Source organism: Mauremys reevesii, linkage group 5 (genome assembly GCF_016161935.1).
Source record: "Mauremys reevesii isolate NIE-2019 linkage group 5, ASM1616193v1, whole genome shotgun sequence".
NCBI lineage: Eukaryota > Metazoa > Chordata > Testudines > Geoemydidae > Mauremys > Mauremys reevesii.
Window position 1 is genome coordinate 135,511,395 of NC_052627.1, and position 19,657 is coordinate 135,531,051.

The 19,657-nt window shown below is 48.7% G+C and overlaps 1 long non-coding RNA gene across 1 annotated transcript in view; it reads right to left on the reverse strand.

Moving 5' to 3' along the window:
• Positions 1-4,739: 4,739 nt before the first annotated feature.
• Positions 4,740-19,657, reverse strand: part of LOC120406597 — a 43,833-nt gene continuing 28,915 nt past the window's right edge. The window contains exons 3-4 of the long non-coding RNA XR_005599384.1: positions 6,883-7,091; positions 4,740-4,863 (exon numbers count right to left, since the gene is read on the reverse strand). This is a non-coding gene — a long non-coding RNA (uncharacterized LOC120406597). The remainder of the gene's footprint in view (positions 4,864-6,882; positions 7,092-19,657) is intronic.

Below are 19,657 nucleotides of genomic sequence, written 5' to 3' on the forward strand. Positions count from 1 at the left end.
AGCAATAAATAGATTGAATGAACTCCACTAGTGACCCCCTCCAACCTGACAGTTCCCTTCAATACTACCCTCTGCAGTCTCCTTTAACCAGCTCCTTATCCACCTCTGGATTTTCATTTCAATCCCCATCCTTTCCAATTTAACCAGTAATTCCTCATGCATCAAACGCCTTACTGAAATCTAGATATATTAGATCCACTGCATTTCCCTTGTCTAAAAATCTGTTACTTTCTCAAAGAAGGAGATCAGGTTGGTTTAATCCATGCTGTAAACTATCCCAGTTGCCATCGGCCTCCTGCTCCGTAACCACTCTCTCTTTTAAAATTTTTTCCATGACTTTGCATACTGTCATCCACAGGCCACACACACAAGAGAAGGTTAAGTCCATTGGGCAGCTCTCATCCCAAGAGACAGGTCTCCTCCATTTTCCCTTTGGAATGTTTTCCACAGCCTCATTGACTTCACTGATGGGGAATATTTCCTGATTTTAGTTCGGCCTATAGTTTCCTTCCTTAATTTCATCTCCTTCCTCCTAACTCTACGCCCTTGGACCAATCCATCTCTTGCGCTGGTTAGACCCTTCAAATTCTTGTGGACAATTAGCATATCCCCATCTCCGCCATCCGAGCCGCTCCTCAGATCGGCACAGACCTGCGCAATCAAAGCCCATCCCGGTAGAATTGTCATGCCTCACTCTGGCCTCCTCAGAAACCCGAGCCCTCTGTAAACACAGAACAAATGAGGTAATTAGGAAAATGTAAACAGGACGGAGGAGGCCTTGCTCCCCATGAGAGCAGGACTGCGTGAAATTAGCGTGAGTTTAGATTTACACAGCATGGAGACATAGATACCCCAGTCCCCATGTAAACCTAAACTCCTCATCTAATTACATTATGAAATAATCTCCTCTGTCAGAAATAGAAGCCACCACCAGGCTGTTCCTGGGAAGCATCAAGCCGGGCTGGATGACAACGACTGGGATTCCAGAGCTGTCCCAATTCGTTGAACTGTGGATGAGCTTTGTAATGTAAAACACACAGACATGGGAAGCTAGACTGGCAGCTCTTTGCCGTCAGAGGCTTAGCACACTGTGTGCAGTACGCTTGTTTCTTGAACTGTAGCTCCGAAGATGTGTTATAGAGTCATAGAATTGTAGGACTGGAAGGGACCTCAAGAGGTCATCTAGTCCAGTCCCCTGCACTCATGGCTAGGACCATCCCTGACAAGTGCTCTTAAAAATCTCCAATGATGGAGATTCCACAACCTCCCTAGGCAATTTAGTCCAGTGTTTAACCACCCTGACAGTTAGGAATTTTTTCCTAATTTCCAACCTAAACCTCTCTTGCTGCAATTTAAGCCCATTGCTTCTTGTCCTATCCTCAGAGGTTAAGGAGAACAATTTTTCTTCCTTCTCCTTGTAACAATCTTTATTGTACTTGAAAACTGTTATCATGTCCCCTCTCAGTCTTCTCTTCTCCAGACTAAACAAACCCAATTTTTTCAATTTTCCCTCATAGGTCATGTTTTCTAGACCGCTAATCATGTGCCAGCAATGCCTCTCTGCCATGTACACTGGCCAAACCAGTCTCTGCGCAAAAGAATAAATGGAGACAAATCTGACATCAGGAATCAGAACATTCAAAACCAGTAGGAGAACACTTCAACCTCCCTGGTCACTCAGTAACAGACCTAAAAGGGGCAATTCTTCAACAAAAACACTTCAAAAACAGACTCCAACGTGAAACTGCAGAACTGGAATTAATTTGCAAACTGGATACCATCAGATTAGGCCTGAATAAAGACTGGGAGTGGCTGGGTCATTACAAAACCTAAACCTAATTTCCCCAATACTAATTTCCCCCTACTGTTACTCACACCTTCTTGTCAACTGTCTGAAATGGGCCACTCTCATTACCACTTAAAAAGTTATTTTTCCTCCCTTGGAATCCTGCTGTCAATTGAATTGTCTCATTTGACTGACCTCACACTTAAGGCAATTCCAGGGCTGGCGCTTCCATTTAGGCGACCTAGGCGGTTGCCTAGGGCACCAGGATTTGGGGGGGGGCGACATTTTGCCGCCCTTGGCGGCAATTCGGCGGCGGGGGGTCCTTCCGCGCTCCGGGTCTCCGGCGGCAAATCTGCGGCGGGTCCTTCACTTGCTCCGGGACCCGCCGCCGAAGTGCCCTGAAGACCGGGAGCGCGGAAGGACCCTCCCCACAGCAGAATTTCCGCCAACGATTGGGAGCGCGGAAGGACCCCCACCTAGGGCGCCAAAAACCCTGGCGCCGCTCCTGGGCAATTCACATCTTTTCATGTATTTATACCTGCTCCTGTATTTTCCACTCCATGCATCTGATGAAGTGGGTTCTAGCCCACAAAAGCTTCTGCCCAAATAAATTTGTTAGTATCTAAGGTGCCACAAGGATTCCTCATTGTTTTTAATCATTTAATGTTGCTCTTCTCTGGACTTTCTCCAATATGTCCACATCTTTCCTGAAAGACGTGTGTCCTGAGGGGCTAAAATAATATTGCCCTTTTTTCTGACACCAGCATCCAACTGCTGACACCAATGCTGCCCATTCGCTGAGAGGTTGCAGAATTCTGGGGGCTTGCAGATTGGCTTTCCAGTAGAGGAGATATGATTATGAATTATATGAAGTCTGGTTATAGTCTAAGTGTAATTTTCTTTATTTACACACATTCACCAGTCCTGGAACAGAAGTGGTCCAACACAGCACCTAGGCACTCCCCTCTTCCAGAAATCTCAGCCCATGCGCTAGTGCCTCGTTGCCAGAAAACTACTCTGTCCCAGTAATTACCTGCAAATATAGAGACTAAAGCAGAGAGCAAACTTTCTGCTGTTTGCCGCAGATTCTGTCAAAGGATCGCCACACAACAAAACCAACAACACAGTATTTCTTCAAGACTAAACATTCGTTCTTGTGCTAAGTATCCTGTCAGAGTATGTGTAAGAGCACCAGCTGTAACTGCTGCCATAACAATAATTAGCAATACTGAACTTCCTAGCATTATTTATCTAACCATATCAAGGCACTTTACTACGATGGTTCAGTATGGAGAACCTACCTTACAAGAGATTTAAGGAGCTTGACTTGTTTAGCGTAATACAATGAAGGCTGAGGGGAGACATGATTGCTCTTTATAAATATGTCAGAGGGATAAACAACAGGAAGGGAGAGGAGTTATTTAAGTTAAGGGCCAGTGTTGGCATAAGAACAAATGGACATAAACTGGCCCCCAACAATTTTATTCTTGAAAGTAGATGAAGGTTTCTAACCATCAGAGGAGTGAAATTCTGGAACAGCCTTCCAAGGGGAGTAGTGGGGACAGGAAACCTAACTTGTTTTAAGGCTGAGCTTGATAAGTTTATGGAGGGGATGGTATGAGGAGATTGTCTACAATGGCACATGGACCATCTGCAACTGCTAGCAAACATCTCCAATGGCCAGAGATGGGACACTAGATGGGGAGGACTCTGAGTTACTACAGAAAATTATTTCCCAGGTGTCTGGCTGGCTGGTCTCACCCACATGCTCAGGGTCTAAGTGATCACCATGTTGAGGGTCAGGAAGGGATTTTTCCCCAGGTTAGATTGGCAGAGACCCTGGGGACTTTCTGCCTTCCTCTGCAGCATAGGGCACAGGTCACTTGCTGGTTTGTACTATAGTAAATGGTGGATTCTCTGTAACTTGAAATCTTTAAATCAAGATTTGAAGACTTCAGTGACTCAGCCAGAGGTTATGAGCTATTACAGGCATGGGTGAGTGAAGTTCTGTGGTCTGCAACATGCAGGAGGTCAGACTAGATGATCATGATGGTCCTTTCCGGCCTTAAAGTGCATGAGTATTATTATCTCCTTTGGGGAACTCCGGTAAGATTAAGGCCAAGATTTTCTAAAACAGGTGCTTAAAATTAAGCTCCTAAATCCAATACATGGCCTGATTTTCATAAGTGTGGAGCAACCAGCACCTCCCATTGCAGTCAATGTGGAGTGCTCAGCCCTGCTGTAAAGTGAGTGCACTCATTTAGGCAACTGAATATGGACTTTGGAGCCTAATTTTAAGACAGTTTTTGAAAATCTTGGCTTCAGTGACTTGCTCAAGTTTTGCAGACTCCAGATTCAAAGACATGGAGAAACATGCAGACTTTGTGTATAGCTGAGCCCCAAGGTCCAATTTTCTGAGTAGAGTTAGGTCTCATATGCAGAATCTAGATTGGAATTGCAAATCTGCACAGTACCGGGGCATCTGCATGAAAGGTTCGGATTCACGCTCTCGTCTGGTCTGCTTTAGAAGTTCACCCTCCCTTACTGAAAGCATCTCTGCTCCCCTTTGCCAGTTCCTCTTCATTTCTCTCCCATTCTGCTAATATTTCTCATGCAACTGCCCAAGTGTGCACGGCAAAGCACACTGGGATGTAGCTGGTATGAAGACACAACGCCAGATAAAACTCCATTGCAAATAAAGTCACACTGTAGTCTCCTCTCCTGTGGATGGACTCTGCTCAGCATTTACTGTCCTGTCCCTTCCAAAACATTTGAGCTCTCACTCCTCAGTCTTCCCTAACAACAGCAAGCAGGCCCTTGCCCCAGCTTTCAGCCCAGATGAGCTGGGGACAGTTAATAAAAGCATGTGAATTTCACAGGAATAACTTTAGCAGCATCACACGTATGTGGAGAGTGCCACATTCCTGCTTCCTGCAGTCATAGCATCAGAGAGGTCTCACATTGTTTCCATCCCTGGCCATTCTTTCCAGAACAGGTAGTTCACGTCCAATCCGATTTGTGCTTGGTGCTCCATTCCTTCTTGGATGAGCTTGGCAGCCCTTGTCATGCTGTGCCACCTGCCAAGAATGTAACTTAGACTTGGGTTATCTTTGGACCGGCCTTGAAATCCAAGTATTAGTAAACAGCTTGGATTCTGCTCCAAACGGCCTCACTCCGGCTAGAATAACTCTGTACTTAAATAGCTGCTTTCTCAAACATGCGTAGCAAATGGGAATTAATTCTCAAGTCCCCAACAAGGGAGTAAGTATAACTCGACTCCATTACAGATGGATGCATTGAGATGCAAAGAGCTTAAGTAACTTGTTCAAGTGCACCTAGGGTGAAATTCACCCACTGTCCAAAAGAATATATAGAGATATGCCTATCTCATAGAGCTGGAAGGGACCCTGAAAGGTCACCAAGCCCAGCCCCCTGCCTTCACTAGCAGGACCAAGTACTAACTGTGCCCTAGACCCCTAAGTAGCCCCCTCAAGGATTGAGCTCACCATCTCTGAGTTTAGCAGGCCAATGCTCAAACCACTGAGCTACCCCTCCCCACTAGACACAGCCCTATGTCTATACATCACTAAGTGTCGTAGTCTTTGACTCACTGTTCTTGCAGCCATAGTGGTCAGTGGAAAATCCTGGAACAGAACCAACTTTCTAGCTCCCAGTGTGCTGCCCTAATCACTAGAAAAAAATTCCTATAGACTGCACACCCCCACTATCCCACCTTACAGTTAGGAAGACAATGGGCCAAAATCCATCCCTGGGGGTCTCTTCCTTGACTTCAATGGATTTGGCTAATGGGAAAGTGTTAGAATCATAGAACATCAGGGTTGGAAGGGACCTCAGGAGGTATCTAGTCCAACCCCCTGTTCAAAGCAGGACCCATCTACAGACAGATTTTTGCCCCAGATCCCTAAATGGCCCCCTCAAGGACTGAGCTCATAACCCTGAGTTTGGGGGGGGGCTAATGCTCAAACCACTGAGCGATCCCTCCCCCAAGTATTCCCAACTCTCATGTTTTGTTTGCAAGTCTTGCAGTATTTGGTGGTCTTCTCGAAGCCCCAGCTCCTAGAGTCAGGTGATTAGATGGGAATCTCAGATTTCATTGAAAGGAAAAAAAAAGAAGGAAGCGTCTCGTCCTTGTGGGTGAAGAGAAGAGCTTGAAAACCTGGCCCCTGAAGGCTCACAACCCACAAGGCCAACAAAGGGAACACAATATTTATTATTTTTTTAGATCTCACTATTTTAAGCCTCTTTAAGCTTTTTGGGGCCCAGACTCCTAAGTTTGGGATACTTGGGGTTGGCTATACTGCACCTAGGGCCTGGATCTCATTGACATGAAGAACCTGTTACACCTCCTTGGCAGTGCGCGGTGTGTAAAAGTAATTAACTCTCATTTTAAGGCCCCTCTGCCCTGCTGGAGTGATGCAAGGGAACGAATGTAACTGGGAATCAGGCCCAAGGTAGTGAGGGGCAAAACGTTAGAGATCAAACAAGAAACTCCTTGAAGCCGATTGGCCCATCACCTTGAGGGGGCACCACTGAGGCATGGAGGAGCCTGTGCCCCTCCCTTACCACAGAATCCAGCCCTGAGTCTCAGACATTCCTGCTTCACTCAGGAATATAGGTTTCTTCAGCACAGCCCCTGCCAGGGTCCTTCCTTAACTCCCTTTCTGCTGGGACCCCAGCACAGGTCCTCGCTCCAGCCACTGGAGACCCTCAATAACCAATGACAGCTCAAGTCAGGTCTCTCTCTGCAGTGCAAAGAGCTGATTCTTATATCTTGCTTCCTCTCTTTCCCAGCAGGCCCTATTCTCAGCCTCAAGTTCCCATCAGGCCCTGTGGGAACTACAACCCCCAGAATGCCTTGGTCCCAACCAAGCCAAGACCCCAACAGTAGCAATGGGGTCCTGTATTTAAAGGCCCAGCCCTGTTAAATCTGCCCATTGGGGAAGATTCTTCCTCACCTCGGTCAGTTAGAGGCTGGTTCATACCCAGAAGCAGGAGAGATTCTCTCCCTTATAATTTCTTGTGCACCATCTCAAATAAAAACCAGAACACAAGCTGCCGCTCAGCAACGAACTTACCTTTCTACACAGGGAGAGATTTAAGTTGACTGATCTATCCTCATAGCTGGGCCGGGCTTTACATTTATCTTAAGTGTGTCGACAGCACCCATTGCCATGGTACTTTTCATGGTGGCCTTCCAATCACTTTTAAGGCTGACTGTTAAAGGAAGGCTCTTCATAGATGTTTAAGGCCAGAGGGGACCACAGAGATCATCTATTCTGGCCTCCTGCAAAACACAAGCCAGAGATTTTCACCCAGTGATTAAAACGATGTGCCACAGACTCTGAAGAACTCATTACACAGGACTTCAAACACACTGAAAAAGTAGGAGTTTGTGTGTTTTTTCTATTCAAGACGAGGGTTGGGGTTTTTTCCCCCTGGTCTGATGTGTAACCCTCCTGCCAGGAGCAGTCAGCAGTAAAAAGGGCCGGGATCGATTTTCTAGGGCTTTCCTTCAAGACTTAACTAACATTGGCTTGATGCCCTGTCCAGAAACCTGCAAAACAATACACACCATCCCGGGTGCCCCAATGGGCAAGTCTTCCCCACTCGCTACAATGAGTCCAGGGTTTAAAACAAAGAGAACTTTTTTGGGGGGGAGGGCAGTGGGAGACAAGAGAATAAACATGGGAAAACCAGCAATTAATAAATCAACACAGCCCATGAGGTAGGATGCCCATCCCCCAAGGTGCCTTAACCACAGTCCCAACCTCAGCCCTCTGGGCAATGGTAAGTGGCTGGGGCATTTAGACACTTCTTTCATTCTGCCTCGGCTGCTCCCACCTGACGGAGCTGAGTTGATTTCAGCCTTAATTGCTGGGCAACAAGGCCCACAGCAGAGTCTCTTGGATAAACTGCTGCTGCTTCTGCTGCTGCCTTCCAGCTGCCTCCGCTCTGCTCCAGCTGCTCTGCTCCGCTCTGCTCTGCCACCACTCTCCATCTTCCATCCCCTCAAAGCTGCTGCTTTCCCGCAGTCCTGGCTCTGCTCTCAGAGAGACACCAGTGGTATCTGGGGATTTGTACAGGATCTTCACCACCACAGAAGCGTTCACAGCTGCAAGCAAGAACTTTGCCCCTCTATAGGGCTGCCCGGGCTCCCTCACCCAACAGGGCCTGACGGCGGTCTCTGTCAGGGTGGCCTCTGGCACATTCAACATCGATGTCTTGTCCTTGTCTCTCCCAACAAGGTCACGTGTTTTAGGGCCCCCAAACTCATTTAGCTTCAACCAGAATACCCCAAACTGTCATGTAACTCAAATGGAAACGAGGCATGGCCCATTCAGTCAAGTTCTCCTTGTTCTCAGTCAATTATCCATGCTCTCCAAAAAGTGCCGGCAGACAGCTCCGTCACCAGCGCAATCATAGAATCATAGAGGATCAGGGTTGGAAGAGACATCAGGAGGTCATCTAGTCCAACCCCCTGCTCAAAGCAGGACCAACACCAACTAAATCATCCCAGTCAGGGCTTTGTCAAGCCGGGCCTTAAAAACCTCTAAGGATGGAGATTCCATCACCTCCCTAGGGAACCCATTCCAGTGCTTCACCACCCTCTGAGTGAAATAGTTTTTCCTAATATCCAACCTAAACCTCACCCTATGCAACTTGAGACCATTGCTCCTTGTTCTGTCATCTGGTACCACTGAGAACAGCTGAGCTCCATCCTCTTTGGAATCCTCCTTCAGGTAGTTAAAGGCTGCTATCAAATCCCCCCTCACTCATTTCTTCTGCAGACTGAATAACTCCAGTTCCCTCAGCCTCTCCTCAAAAGACATGTGCCCCAGCCCCCTAATCATTTTTGTTGCCCTCCTCTAGACACTCTCCAATTTGTCCACATCCTTTCTGTAGTGTGTGTGGGGGGGACCAAAACTGATGCAATACTCCAGATGTGGCCTCACCAGTGCCAAATAGAGGGGAATAATCACTTCCCTTGATCTGTGGCAATGCTCCTACTAATACAGCCCAATATGCCATTAGCCTTCTTGCTGACTCATATCCAGCTTCTCATCCACTGTAATCCCCAGGCTCTTTTCTGCAGACCTGCTGCTTAGCCAGTCGGTCTCCAGCCTGTAGCGGTACATGGGATTCTTCCATCCTAAGTGCAGGACTCTGCACTTGTCCTTGTTAAACCTCATCAGATTTCTTTTGTCTAGGTCACTCTGAACCCTATCCCTATCCTCCAGCATATCTACCTCTCCCCGCAGCTCAGTGTCATCTGCTAACTTGCCGAGGGTGCAATTCATCCCGTCATCCAGACCATTAATAAAGATGTTGAACGAAACCGGCCCCAGGACCAACCCCTGGGGCACTGTGCTTGATACTGGCTGCCAACTAGACATTGAGCTGTTGATCACTACTAGTTGAGCCCGATAATCTAGCCAGCTTTCTATCCACCTTATAGTCCATTCATCCAATCAATACTTTTTTAACTTGCTGGCAGGAATACTATGGGAGACCATATCAAAAACTTTGCTAAAGTCAAGATATATCACATCCACCGCTTTCCCCATATCCACAGAGCCAGTTATCTCATCATAGAAGGCAATCAGGTGGGTCAGGGCCTTGGTGAATGCATGTTGGCTGTTCCTGCCTATGTGTGCGTCTCAAGCCGCTCTGGGATACTCTTCTCCTGTGTCTCCAACAGGCAACAGCACTGAGCTCCCTCCTCGTTCCGGACGCAGGCCTTAGACACACTTGGCTGAAAATGCCATGTGCAAGAGTGTCCTGTACTGGAGGCAGCATGGAAGATAGGGGGGAAAGGCTTCATTTGCTAGTATTTTAAATAGATATAAGCGAGGTTGGAGCTGGAGGAAGGGATGGGTGTGACAGCTCTGGGACCGATGTCCTTTACCTGATTGGTCGAGCAAAGCTAGCAAACTTTCCCCAACACTGCCCTGCCGGATGCTCCTCAACTTCTCTTTCATTTTCCTCTGCTCTTAGGGACACACCAGCCACCCCCTGCAGCCAGCTCCAGCCACCAGCAGCTTTCACCAGAAGCTGCAGAGGAGCCAGAGCACTCTTAACAGTCTGGGTCCCTATTCTCTAGGTCTCTCTCTACCCCATTCCTTTCCCATGGTGAAACCACAGTGAAATTTTCACATCTGTGTTATGCACAGGGTCGGACTAGATGGTCCCTAGTAGGCAAAGGTATAATGACACCCAATGGTTGGAATCTGCAGTTAGATAATTTCAGGCTAAAAATAAGACATTTTTAACAGTGAGGGCAATTAACCACCAGATCAACTTACTTATGGCTGTGGTGGGTTCTCCATCCTTTGGAGTCTTTAAACCAAGAGTGGGTGTCTTGCTCAAAGATCTGCTGTAGTTCAACCAGAAGTTATGGGCTTGATGCAGGAATCTTTGGGGGGAATTGTCTTCTACAGGTGAGGCTAAGATCGTAATGTTTCCCTCTGGCCTTGAACTCTATTAATTTTGCCCCACGATGAACTTTAGCTCTAAGCCAGAAGGGGGAAGTTTGGAGTGAATATTACTAGGGGAAATTCTTAGTTTTAACTGGGATTCCTGTAAAAGAGAGATGTTGAAACAGCAGGGGAATTTTACTCACACACGACTGGGCATGAGGTAATTTTTCTCATTCAAGTAAAGGGTGACTGGGAGTTCACTCCTATTGAAACACAGCTAACGAGCAGGGAAAGTTAAAGGAGTTCGCTAAAGGGAGTTAGCCATGGCTTCCAGATCTGATGGGGAAAAAAATAAAAATTATAAGCTTGGGGCTATTGCTTTGGGCTGGGAAGGGACAGATTGATATGGGGTAGAGTCACTGAGTCTATTCCACCTGAGTTTCCCAAGGGCTGAAAAAGGCCTTCAGAAAATGCAGACATCTAATGGGGAGCCTGGAAGAAGGACAAGCAGCTATGACCAACCTCATGGAAATCTCACGATAATGTCAAACCATTATTACAAATACATGGAACAGGACAGAGTCAATGCATGGGAAAAAGCCTTTGTCAAGGGACTAAGGCCCCAGACCCTCAAAAGTATTTAGGCTTTTAACTTTCATTGATTTCAGTAGAAGTTAGATGCCTAAATGCTTTTGGAAGATTTAATTAAGGAAGCCTAAGTACTTAGCTGGGAAGATTTAATTCAGAGGCAAAATGTATTTCCACTCTTTAGACTGCTAAGCACCGTTGCCAATTTCACACGGTAAATAAGCACCCAACTTTCACGATAAGCCAAAAATCAAGCTAATCCCTCGTCCCTGCTTGCCGGGAGCCGATTAAAAAAAAAAGAAGCAACAAGCTACTAGCCAAAAACTAGCCAACAAGCAACTCACAAGCCAATTAAGACAAAAACAAGCCCAATTTCTGCATTTTTTTTGCGGGTTTGGCATGTCTGCTGCTAAGGTCTATGATCTACATTGCATCTGGGGGTTTTCAAGGCATCTTCTCCCTATGTATTATTTATATTATCCTAGCTGTAGTCCTGGGCCAGGATCCCACTGTGCTGGGCACTGGACACAGAACAAAAAGATGGGTCCTGCTCCAAAGACGCGACAGATGGATACAGACGAACAGATGAGGGAGCCCGAGGAAATGATGAGACAATACTGGTCAGCAGGATGGGCAGCGGTCTTTGCATGGCAGCCGCCTAGCCCTTGTCACGTTTTTTTGTAGGCATTCCGACAAAGGAGAGTTTTGAGGAAGGATTTGAAGGAGGACAGTGGGGTCGTTTTGCAGATGTTCACCGCGAGCTCCTCCCAAGCTTGTTTGAAAATTTAACACGCGGGCAACAGAGGCTGACATCATGGGCTGATGCCCCTTCTCGGCACTTAGCTTACGCTTGTCCCACCCTTCTCGAGGTTCATGGAACTTTGCTGGTGTGGGAACCCAGGGCCCACCCACTGCTCCGGGTTCCAGCCCAGGGACACAAACAGCAGCCCCGTACAGCTCCATTCAATTCACTGCTGCTACTTCCCCAGGCCCCTTTCCAGCTGGCCCCCTTATCTTCTCCCTTAGCTCAGGACCCTCTCTCCATGCAAACTCAGCTATGCCAGTGCAGCCAGAGATACACCCCATCTAGTCCTCAGGCGCCTTTGGCCAGAAGGGAGCACCTTTCCCTGCATCTCTGCTCCCAGCCAGGGACTGCCCTGTTAGGGACTTGCTGTGCCTTTTAGCTGAGCCTGTCAGGCTCTGATTACCCTGTTGTTTGCCCCTGGAGGACCAGTTTCCTGTAGTTTCCAAGATGGCTGCTCCAGAAAGGCCTCTCTAAGCCAGCCTGAAGGACCCACCTTCACTGCTCTGTTCCTCTCACATCGTTGCTCCTTGGGGCAGAGTGCAGTATGGCCGTGGGACAACAAACAATCTCCTCCCACCTCCAACCCCAGTCCTGCGTCCAGTTAGATTCAGTGGTACTCACAGGCATCAGGACATGGTTCTCCTCCACCTGCCTGCTCTTATCCAAAAACATTCGCACCATCAGGTCCCAGTCAACATGCAGCTACTTGGTCCAGTTCTGTTCCATCATCTGCACCACTACTGCTCTGGATGGGCCTCCCTGTGAGGGTAACCCCACTATGCCACCACCAATCCACCCAGGCCCTGCTGCAAAGCCAGCTCTGTACCCACTACTACTAGTTTAGCTTGGTCCAAGTCCACTCCAATCCAAGCCCGGAATCACTCTACATAGGGTTCAAACTCTCCAGATTAGGAATCCAGACCAAAAGAAAACCCCTCCTTGGACAGAGTCCTTGCTGTTTGGGAGCAATCTCCAGGTTTCTAAGACACAATGTTCTTCCACCACTTGCTAAGCTTGAATCCCATTCCTAAACCAGAGTGCACTATCTGTAAGATCAGGGTGACCCACTAACTCCAGGGCATATCATACACAATTCCTGTGCCCTTTCATGAGTATAGCTCCAGTAACACTCTGGTATCATTTATACAATCAGAATGGACGCAAACTTCAGCTAAAGCAACAAAACACAGTATGTGGACCTATGTGTGAACAACATTATAATTCATGTAAATGAGATTGACCGGAGCTTTTTCCCCTCTAGAGGGAGCAGAGAGTTCCATCTCTCTATGTCTCCTAGCTCTGAGGCTCACCTCACACCAGGACACTCGGCTAAGTAGGAGCTCCACAGTCTGAGCCATTGAAAATAATGGGACTAACCCACGTGGGTAAAAGTGACAGGCTCTAGCCCTTGATGAGACAATATTGGTCAGCAGGATGGGCAGTGGTCTTTGCATGGCAGACGTCTAGCCCTCATCAGGTGGGATGGGTGCTTTCTTCTCTCTCTATGGGTCATCTTGGCTAACCAGCCAACAATGCAAATGCCTTAGCATGCTTCCCCTCACCACTCCGACTGGGAAACCCGGACTGGGGACACAGCAAGTATAGGCTGTCTTGTCTTGTCTTCGGGTCCAGGAAGGATCTAGAGGGATTGCAGGCATGTGGAAAAGAGACAAAGGTTTGTCTCTGCTTGGGTTTGGTAGAAGGTTGGCTTTGGGGTTGACCCGCTTCGCCCACTCTCAGAAAGAACCTGGCCTGTGCTACTGGGACTAACATAAACCCCCTTGTTGTCTCCAGTCATGGGTCACTTCGCTTAGAGGCTCTGTGGCCCCTCCAGACCAAATTGGGAAGCGTGTAAATACACTGAAATCCCTGCTGCTCCTTCATCTTTTGAACTGGTTCCCCAAACAAATAGCGGATAGAGTTTTTCTCCTCACATTTTCAGGGCTGTTGGGCTCAGGTGGTACAGGCTTTGCTCACACCACAACCTTTCTGAAGGGCAAGAGGGGGGCTCAGTCACTGCTGTTCAGTTAGGCCTTGGCCTCTTCCCCAACGTAGACACCTGCTTACCTCGAACTGGCCTTTGAACAGGTACGTGATGGAAATGATTGGTTGTGCAGAGTACAAACCTGCCTGAATGTGGTGGGCACACAGCATAGCTAAGACGTGTCTCCGCTGCCCGGGCTGCCGTGGCTAGACTGCTGTTTATTCTCATGCTAGCTCAATGAGAGCTGGGGGTATGTGAACACAAGCAGGGGCATCAAACCCCGAGCTCATGGTGTAGTCCAAATCCCCCAAGCCGGGGTCTTTCACCTCACATCCACGTCCCTCGTGTTATGGAGTAGGCATTGTGGGAAGGCCCTGGCAGCCCAAAGGATTACTTCGGGTCTGCTCCTCTCCAAACTCAGGTGACATGGCAGCCCTCTTACATACGGTGCAGGACGCTTCACACTGTCTCATGCATCTCTATGTCAGTCACTGAGCTGAGCAGACATGGTACTCGAAGATGATTCAGTCTCAGGGGGAGCCATCCGGAGTCCTTAAGCCTGGTGTTTGATGGTGTCCCTAGCCACTGTTTGCCGGGAATGGGCAACAGGGGATGGATCACTCGCTAAGTTCCCTGTTCTGTTCATTCCCTCTGGGGCACCTGGCATTGGCCACTGTCGGAAGACAGGACACTGGGCCAGATGGACCTTTGGTCTCACCCAGTCTGGCCGTTCTTATGTTCTTGCTTCATAGATAAGTGGTTTGCATTAGCAGGGGATGGGAGTGGGGGCAGAGACAAAAGGGAGCTGAGGGAGAAAAAAACCAACAACAACGAAAAACCCACCAGCCTCGAGGAGCCACAGAGAGAGATGCTGTGTCCAACAGCAATAAAAATGTGGTTTTCCTGTATAGGCAGCTAAATATAAAAATCCCACAGAGAACAATAAATTCCTAATAAGTATTATTGAACTACTGGAGAAAGGTTGGCAAACTAGACCTAAGAAAACACTCCGGCAGCTGCAGCAGCTAAGCTGGACAGGGACACTTCTATTTATTAGGTGTATTTTAAGTTTCTACAGAGCTGCAGGACTTGTGACCCAGGTCAGCAGACGGACTGAATGGACGGGAGAGCTTTGCTCATGGTGTACACACAGTGATGCAGGGGTAGGTGGTGTGTCAGGCACAGCCCGGAGCAAGGTGTGGTGTATAGCCCCAGGGCGGTGCTGTGCCTCAGAGACACATCTCTGCCCCTCCACACCTTTTCCAAAGGGTAGCCATGTGCTGCTGGCGTATGCCAGGTGCAAATTATGACACCCCTTGTGCCAGCTCAGCTGTTGGCCAGTGAGTGGTGGGGGTGGAGCCCAGGTTCTGCCCACTCCTTGCTCCTGTATCAAGGCAGGACTGGGGTAAATGGTTATGCCATGTCTGCTTACTCCTGCGTGCCTGGACCTATGCAGGTTTGCATCGTCTTCAGAGCAGCATGAGGAGGGCTCTTTCCTCTTGGGTGGGCATTTAGTCCCACTCCTGATCTAGAAAATTTAGATTTTCAGTCCATTTACTTCCTGTAGTTTTCAAGGAATTTGACTGGTTATTTGCCAGAAAGCCATCTAGGGGGCTTCGTTCCATTCCCCTGGAAATAGGAGTGCACACTGCCAAAGCCAGTCCGGCCCTCTCCATCCCAGCAGAGAGGCTGAGGTCTGAATGAGCAGTGAACCACCCTAGAGGTAATGCTTCCAGAGAAGCGATGGGATGGGATGGTGGAAGTATGTGCCACCCAATAAGAGAGGAGCCTATGGCTGGCTGTATATGTCACGCTCAATAAAGATGATGAGGGGAGGGATGGCTGGTTCAAATCTTTTCCCATGTAGCTTTGCAATGCTTAAGCCCAAATAAATAAAATAAAGCGGGGAAAATGCATGGTGGGGAAGGCTGAGCAGCAGGAGCCAGACTGTTGCCAAAGCACTTAGGGTAACACTTCTTCTCTCCTGCCCTCTTCTGCCATCAGTGGGGAGTGTGCAGGGAGGTTATACGGGGGGCAGATGATGGGTCAGGCTTTGTGTTGTCCAGCCTGGCTGGAGAGTTATGGTGATTTTCCCCATTCCCATCTCGGGGCCTTTCCTGTGTGGCTAAGCTCTACTGCTGAAGTCAGGCTTCATCTGTCCTCTAGGACTTGAGTGGAAATGCTCCCTCAAGCTCTCTCCTAACTTGATTTTTTGGATCCCTCTTGTTCTTGCCTATTGCTCCCAAGTAGCCTTGTTTTTCCTAAACAGGCGAACTGCACGGGAAGCAGAGTTTTCGTTTTGCACAAAGTTCTGCAACATCGAAACCAAACTCGCGCAAACAGTTCATTTTGGGTCAATGGGAATGTTCCGGTTCAATAAGATCAAAATGTTCCATTCCGATTTTGACTGCATTTCATATGATAATGGTCAATATCACATACATTTTGAAACAATGTTCGTTTGAAATGGAAGGCCTGCTAAGGTCAAAGTGTCTTGGTCTGATATTGTTGCGGAACAAAATGTCATTGAAATGGACACAGGCCTGCAGAAAGTTTTGATTTTGACAAAATAGCATTTTCCCAGCTGAAAAACCTGCCACCTGAAAATTTCCAGTTGGTTCTACTAGACGGGCTTCTGAGCAGCAAGAAATTGCTTCTTTGGGGACTTCTCCTGCAACACCCCTTTGTGCGAATTGTGGATCAGCTTTGAAGACAAATGTGATCATAGTCCATCTACGTGCTAGAACGGCTTCACCCCAAAGGCCCCCAAACACTTAATCAGATAATACACAGGAATCCCTTGGTTCGCCCTGAAATGCAGCTGTCTCTTGGGTGGGATATAGTAGCCCCCTAGCAATGCACAGCAGAACCTCACTACAGTTTAGGTGACGCATAGCAGAATCCTGTATGTGACTGAAACTGCAGGGTGAATTTAGGGAGACACAAAAGATGTGCCCAGGAGACCATTTCTCTCTACTCCTGTGAACAGTGCAATGGGCTCTTCAATGATCACAAGGGGTTCAGGATCTTAGTTTTACATCTTATGGATAAAGCACAGCCTAGCGTCACGTTGGGACATAAGTCAGTATTGCCTTAAAAACCCACTGACTTAGTTACCAGCACTACTACCTATCCTGACAGAGCACAGGCCTGGGACTCCTAAGATCTGGGTTCCATTCTTAGCTCTGCCCCTGGTTACCTAGAGTGAGACATTCTGTGCCTCAGTTTACTCATTTGTAAAATGGGGATTATGATACTGACCTCTGTGTAAAGCCCTTTGAGATCTACGAATGTAAAGCACTGTATTAGGGTTTATTGTTAGGGCAGCCAGGTTTTTCCTGGAGGTTTCTGTTGTATTCTATATAGGTTTTTATACCATGCTCCTCACTGTAGTATCTGCGTGCCTTCCAGTAGTGCCTTAAACAACATGACTTCTTGTGCTGGCCTGAGTATAATTATCGACACAGCTGCTGTTGTTGTTCTCCCATGGGTTTGGAGGAGGGGAGTGGGGAAGATATCATCATTGGTTCCTTTTCGCTGCAAGCTAAGATCATGTCTGAGAGCTCATGAAACTCATATTTCCCTCGCTAATTATAGCACTGACGCGAAGAGTGCCGGCTCCTACTGACGTCTGTCACTCTGACTGCACTCTTACTGCTGGTATCTTTCCAGCGGGGACAATTATACCAGCCACTAAGGATGTCTTAGTAAATAAGAGACCCTCCTATTTTCTCCATGTTTCTTCTCCTCCTCTCTCTCCTGGGGAGGGGGCATGCTTTGAGATGGCTCCATCTCTTGCTAGGTGTCAGTGATCTGTCACAGGGTTTGGAAGGCACCTCAGCAATGCAGATCCCTTAGCCAGTGACTTAGCAAGCTGTTAGATGGCTCTGATTGGAGTGGAAACACAGCCCTGCCCGTGACACGCGAAATGCCCGAATGCGGATGCCTCGCCCTGGTAGCCTGAGCTAGGGTGGGGTGGGATGGGGGGGACAGGAACAGTTCCAGGAAGCGAGCAGCCGTTGGGTGTTCGTGATCTGATCTTCGGCTTGAAGGGAGACGTGCGGCTGGTCCTGTCTGTCCTTGCCCATTAAACAAGGGCAGGCGCCAGTGAGTGAGGCTAAGAGGCCGAGGGCCCAATTCTGCTACAGGCCTCCCAGGCCCAGGCCCTGAGAAGGTGTCTGTGGTGAGAGTGCTGGGAGAGGCAGCGTGGTCTAATGGACAGGGCACAGCCCAGAAACGTAGGTCCTAACCCCGTTCTGTCACTGACCTGCTGTGAGCCTTCAGACCAGTCACGTCCCCACTCTGCATCTGTTTCCCCTCCAGCCCCTTGTTTATTTAGATTAAACTCTAGGCCAGGGACCTTCTCTGACTATGCATATGCCCTGATCTCCATGGGACCTTTAGGGGCTGCTGCACAAACAATTAATAGCAATAATGACATGAAATGCCCTCTCACCCCTAGACATGGTCACTCCAGGAAAGAGTTAAGGCACATTGGCAGAGAAGCGAGGAGACATTTGCCCTGCGGTTGCTTGTGGTGTACTTACCCTGGAGATATTCAGTCACTGGGGCTGTCACTCTGGTGTTTTTAACCAGCACTGAATTAATTTGAAAAAAAAATTGAAAAAGGAAATATTTTAGAAAACCAACACCATCTGTGGAACTCACTGCTGCAGGACATCATTGGGCCAGATCACGCAGCCAGACCCAAAGCGGGGATGACTCAGTTCTATGAGTGAGCTAGCGTCTGTGGTTGCATTAGTGGGCTACAAGTCACAGCGGGTCACAGCTGGCACTAACCGGGCCCTGACCTGGCTGGCTCAGCAAAGAGGCTAAAGACATGGGGGCTTAGCCAAACCTCACGGAAGATGATGGAAAGACTCTGATTGCCTTTATTCAGGCTTTGGACTGGGCCCGAGGCGGGGACTAGAAGCTGATCCACAACATGCCCACCCCTGCTTTGGAACAGGGCCGAGGCAGCTTTGTGTCACAGAGTGTGAGGAAAGTTTTGACCTGTCTGGAGGATGAGGACTTGAGTCTCCAGAATCCAGCATCTCTAACAACCTGAAGTGACGAAGGCTGGGGATCCTGATGTTTCAGGGCATTGCCTGACCACGAGAGGGGCCAGAACCTGACATAGCATTTGACACAGGGGCACCAGAATAGCGAGGACCAGAGGGCCATGGCCCTCCTACTTTTTGAAAGTGGACGGGCCTGGCCCATCCACTTTTCCCCACGGGCCCCACCCCTGCCCCTCCTCTCCCTCCTGAGGCCCTACCCCCCAGCCAGGCCGGCAGCTGGAGCCCACCCAGGTAGCTATGTGGAGCCATGGAGCCTTCACCTGCCACGGGCAGTGGGCCCAGGAGGTGGGGACACGGGCCAGGGGCTCCTCTCAGGCCCCCCACCCTGGACAGGTGGAGGGGCCCGGGCTCTCTGGTCAGGCTTCAGCTGCCGGCTTGGCTGGGGATGGGGCCTTCTGGGAAAGAGGAGGAGCAGGGGTGGCATTACAGAGGGGGCAGGGCCCCCCCCACTTTTAGAAAGGCTCCGCCGCCCCTGATTTGACATTTAGGCGCCATATATGCTACAACAATAACTGAGTCGGGGGCCCAGCTACAACCTGATTGCCTCTTCCTGGGCTGGTGAGAAAACTGGGCTGTAGCCCAGTGGAGCTGCTCAGATGCTGTGTTTTGGAGGGCCACATAAATGTCAAGGTTCACAATTAAGTCCCATCTACACAACTTGTAACCATGCTGTAGCTGGATAAGAGGACAGCCGTATTGCAAGGGGGCCCCCAGACTCAGCCAGGGTTGTAAATAGGATGGTTTTTCTCTCCTTCTTCAAAGGCATCTTGTATTGACCATGCAGGAGACAAGACACGGCACTTGAGGGGCCACCAGGCTTCCCTTTGGATCCCTATACAAAAGCTGGGATGTACTTTTATTTGACTCTAAAGACTTAAAATCTTGAGCCTCACTCAAGAGAAGTCCAAATCTGGATCCAAACTTCTGCCTTTAACTGGGTAAATCAGAACCCTGGATGCAAACAGCCCTGAACAT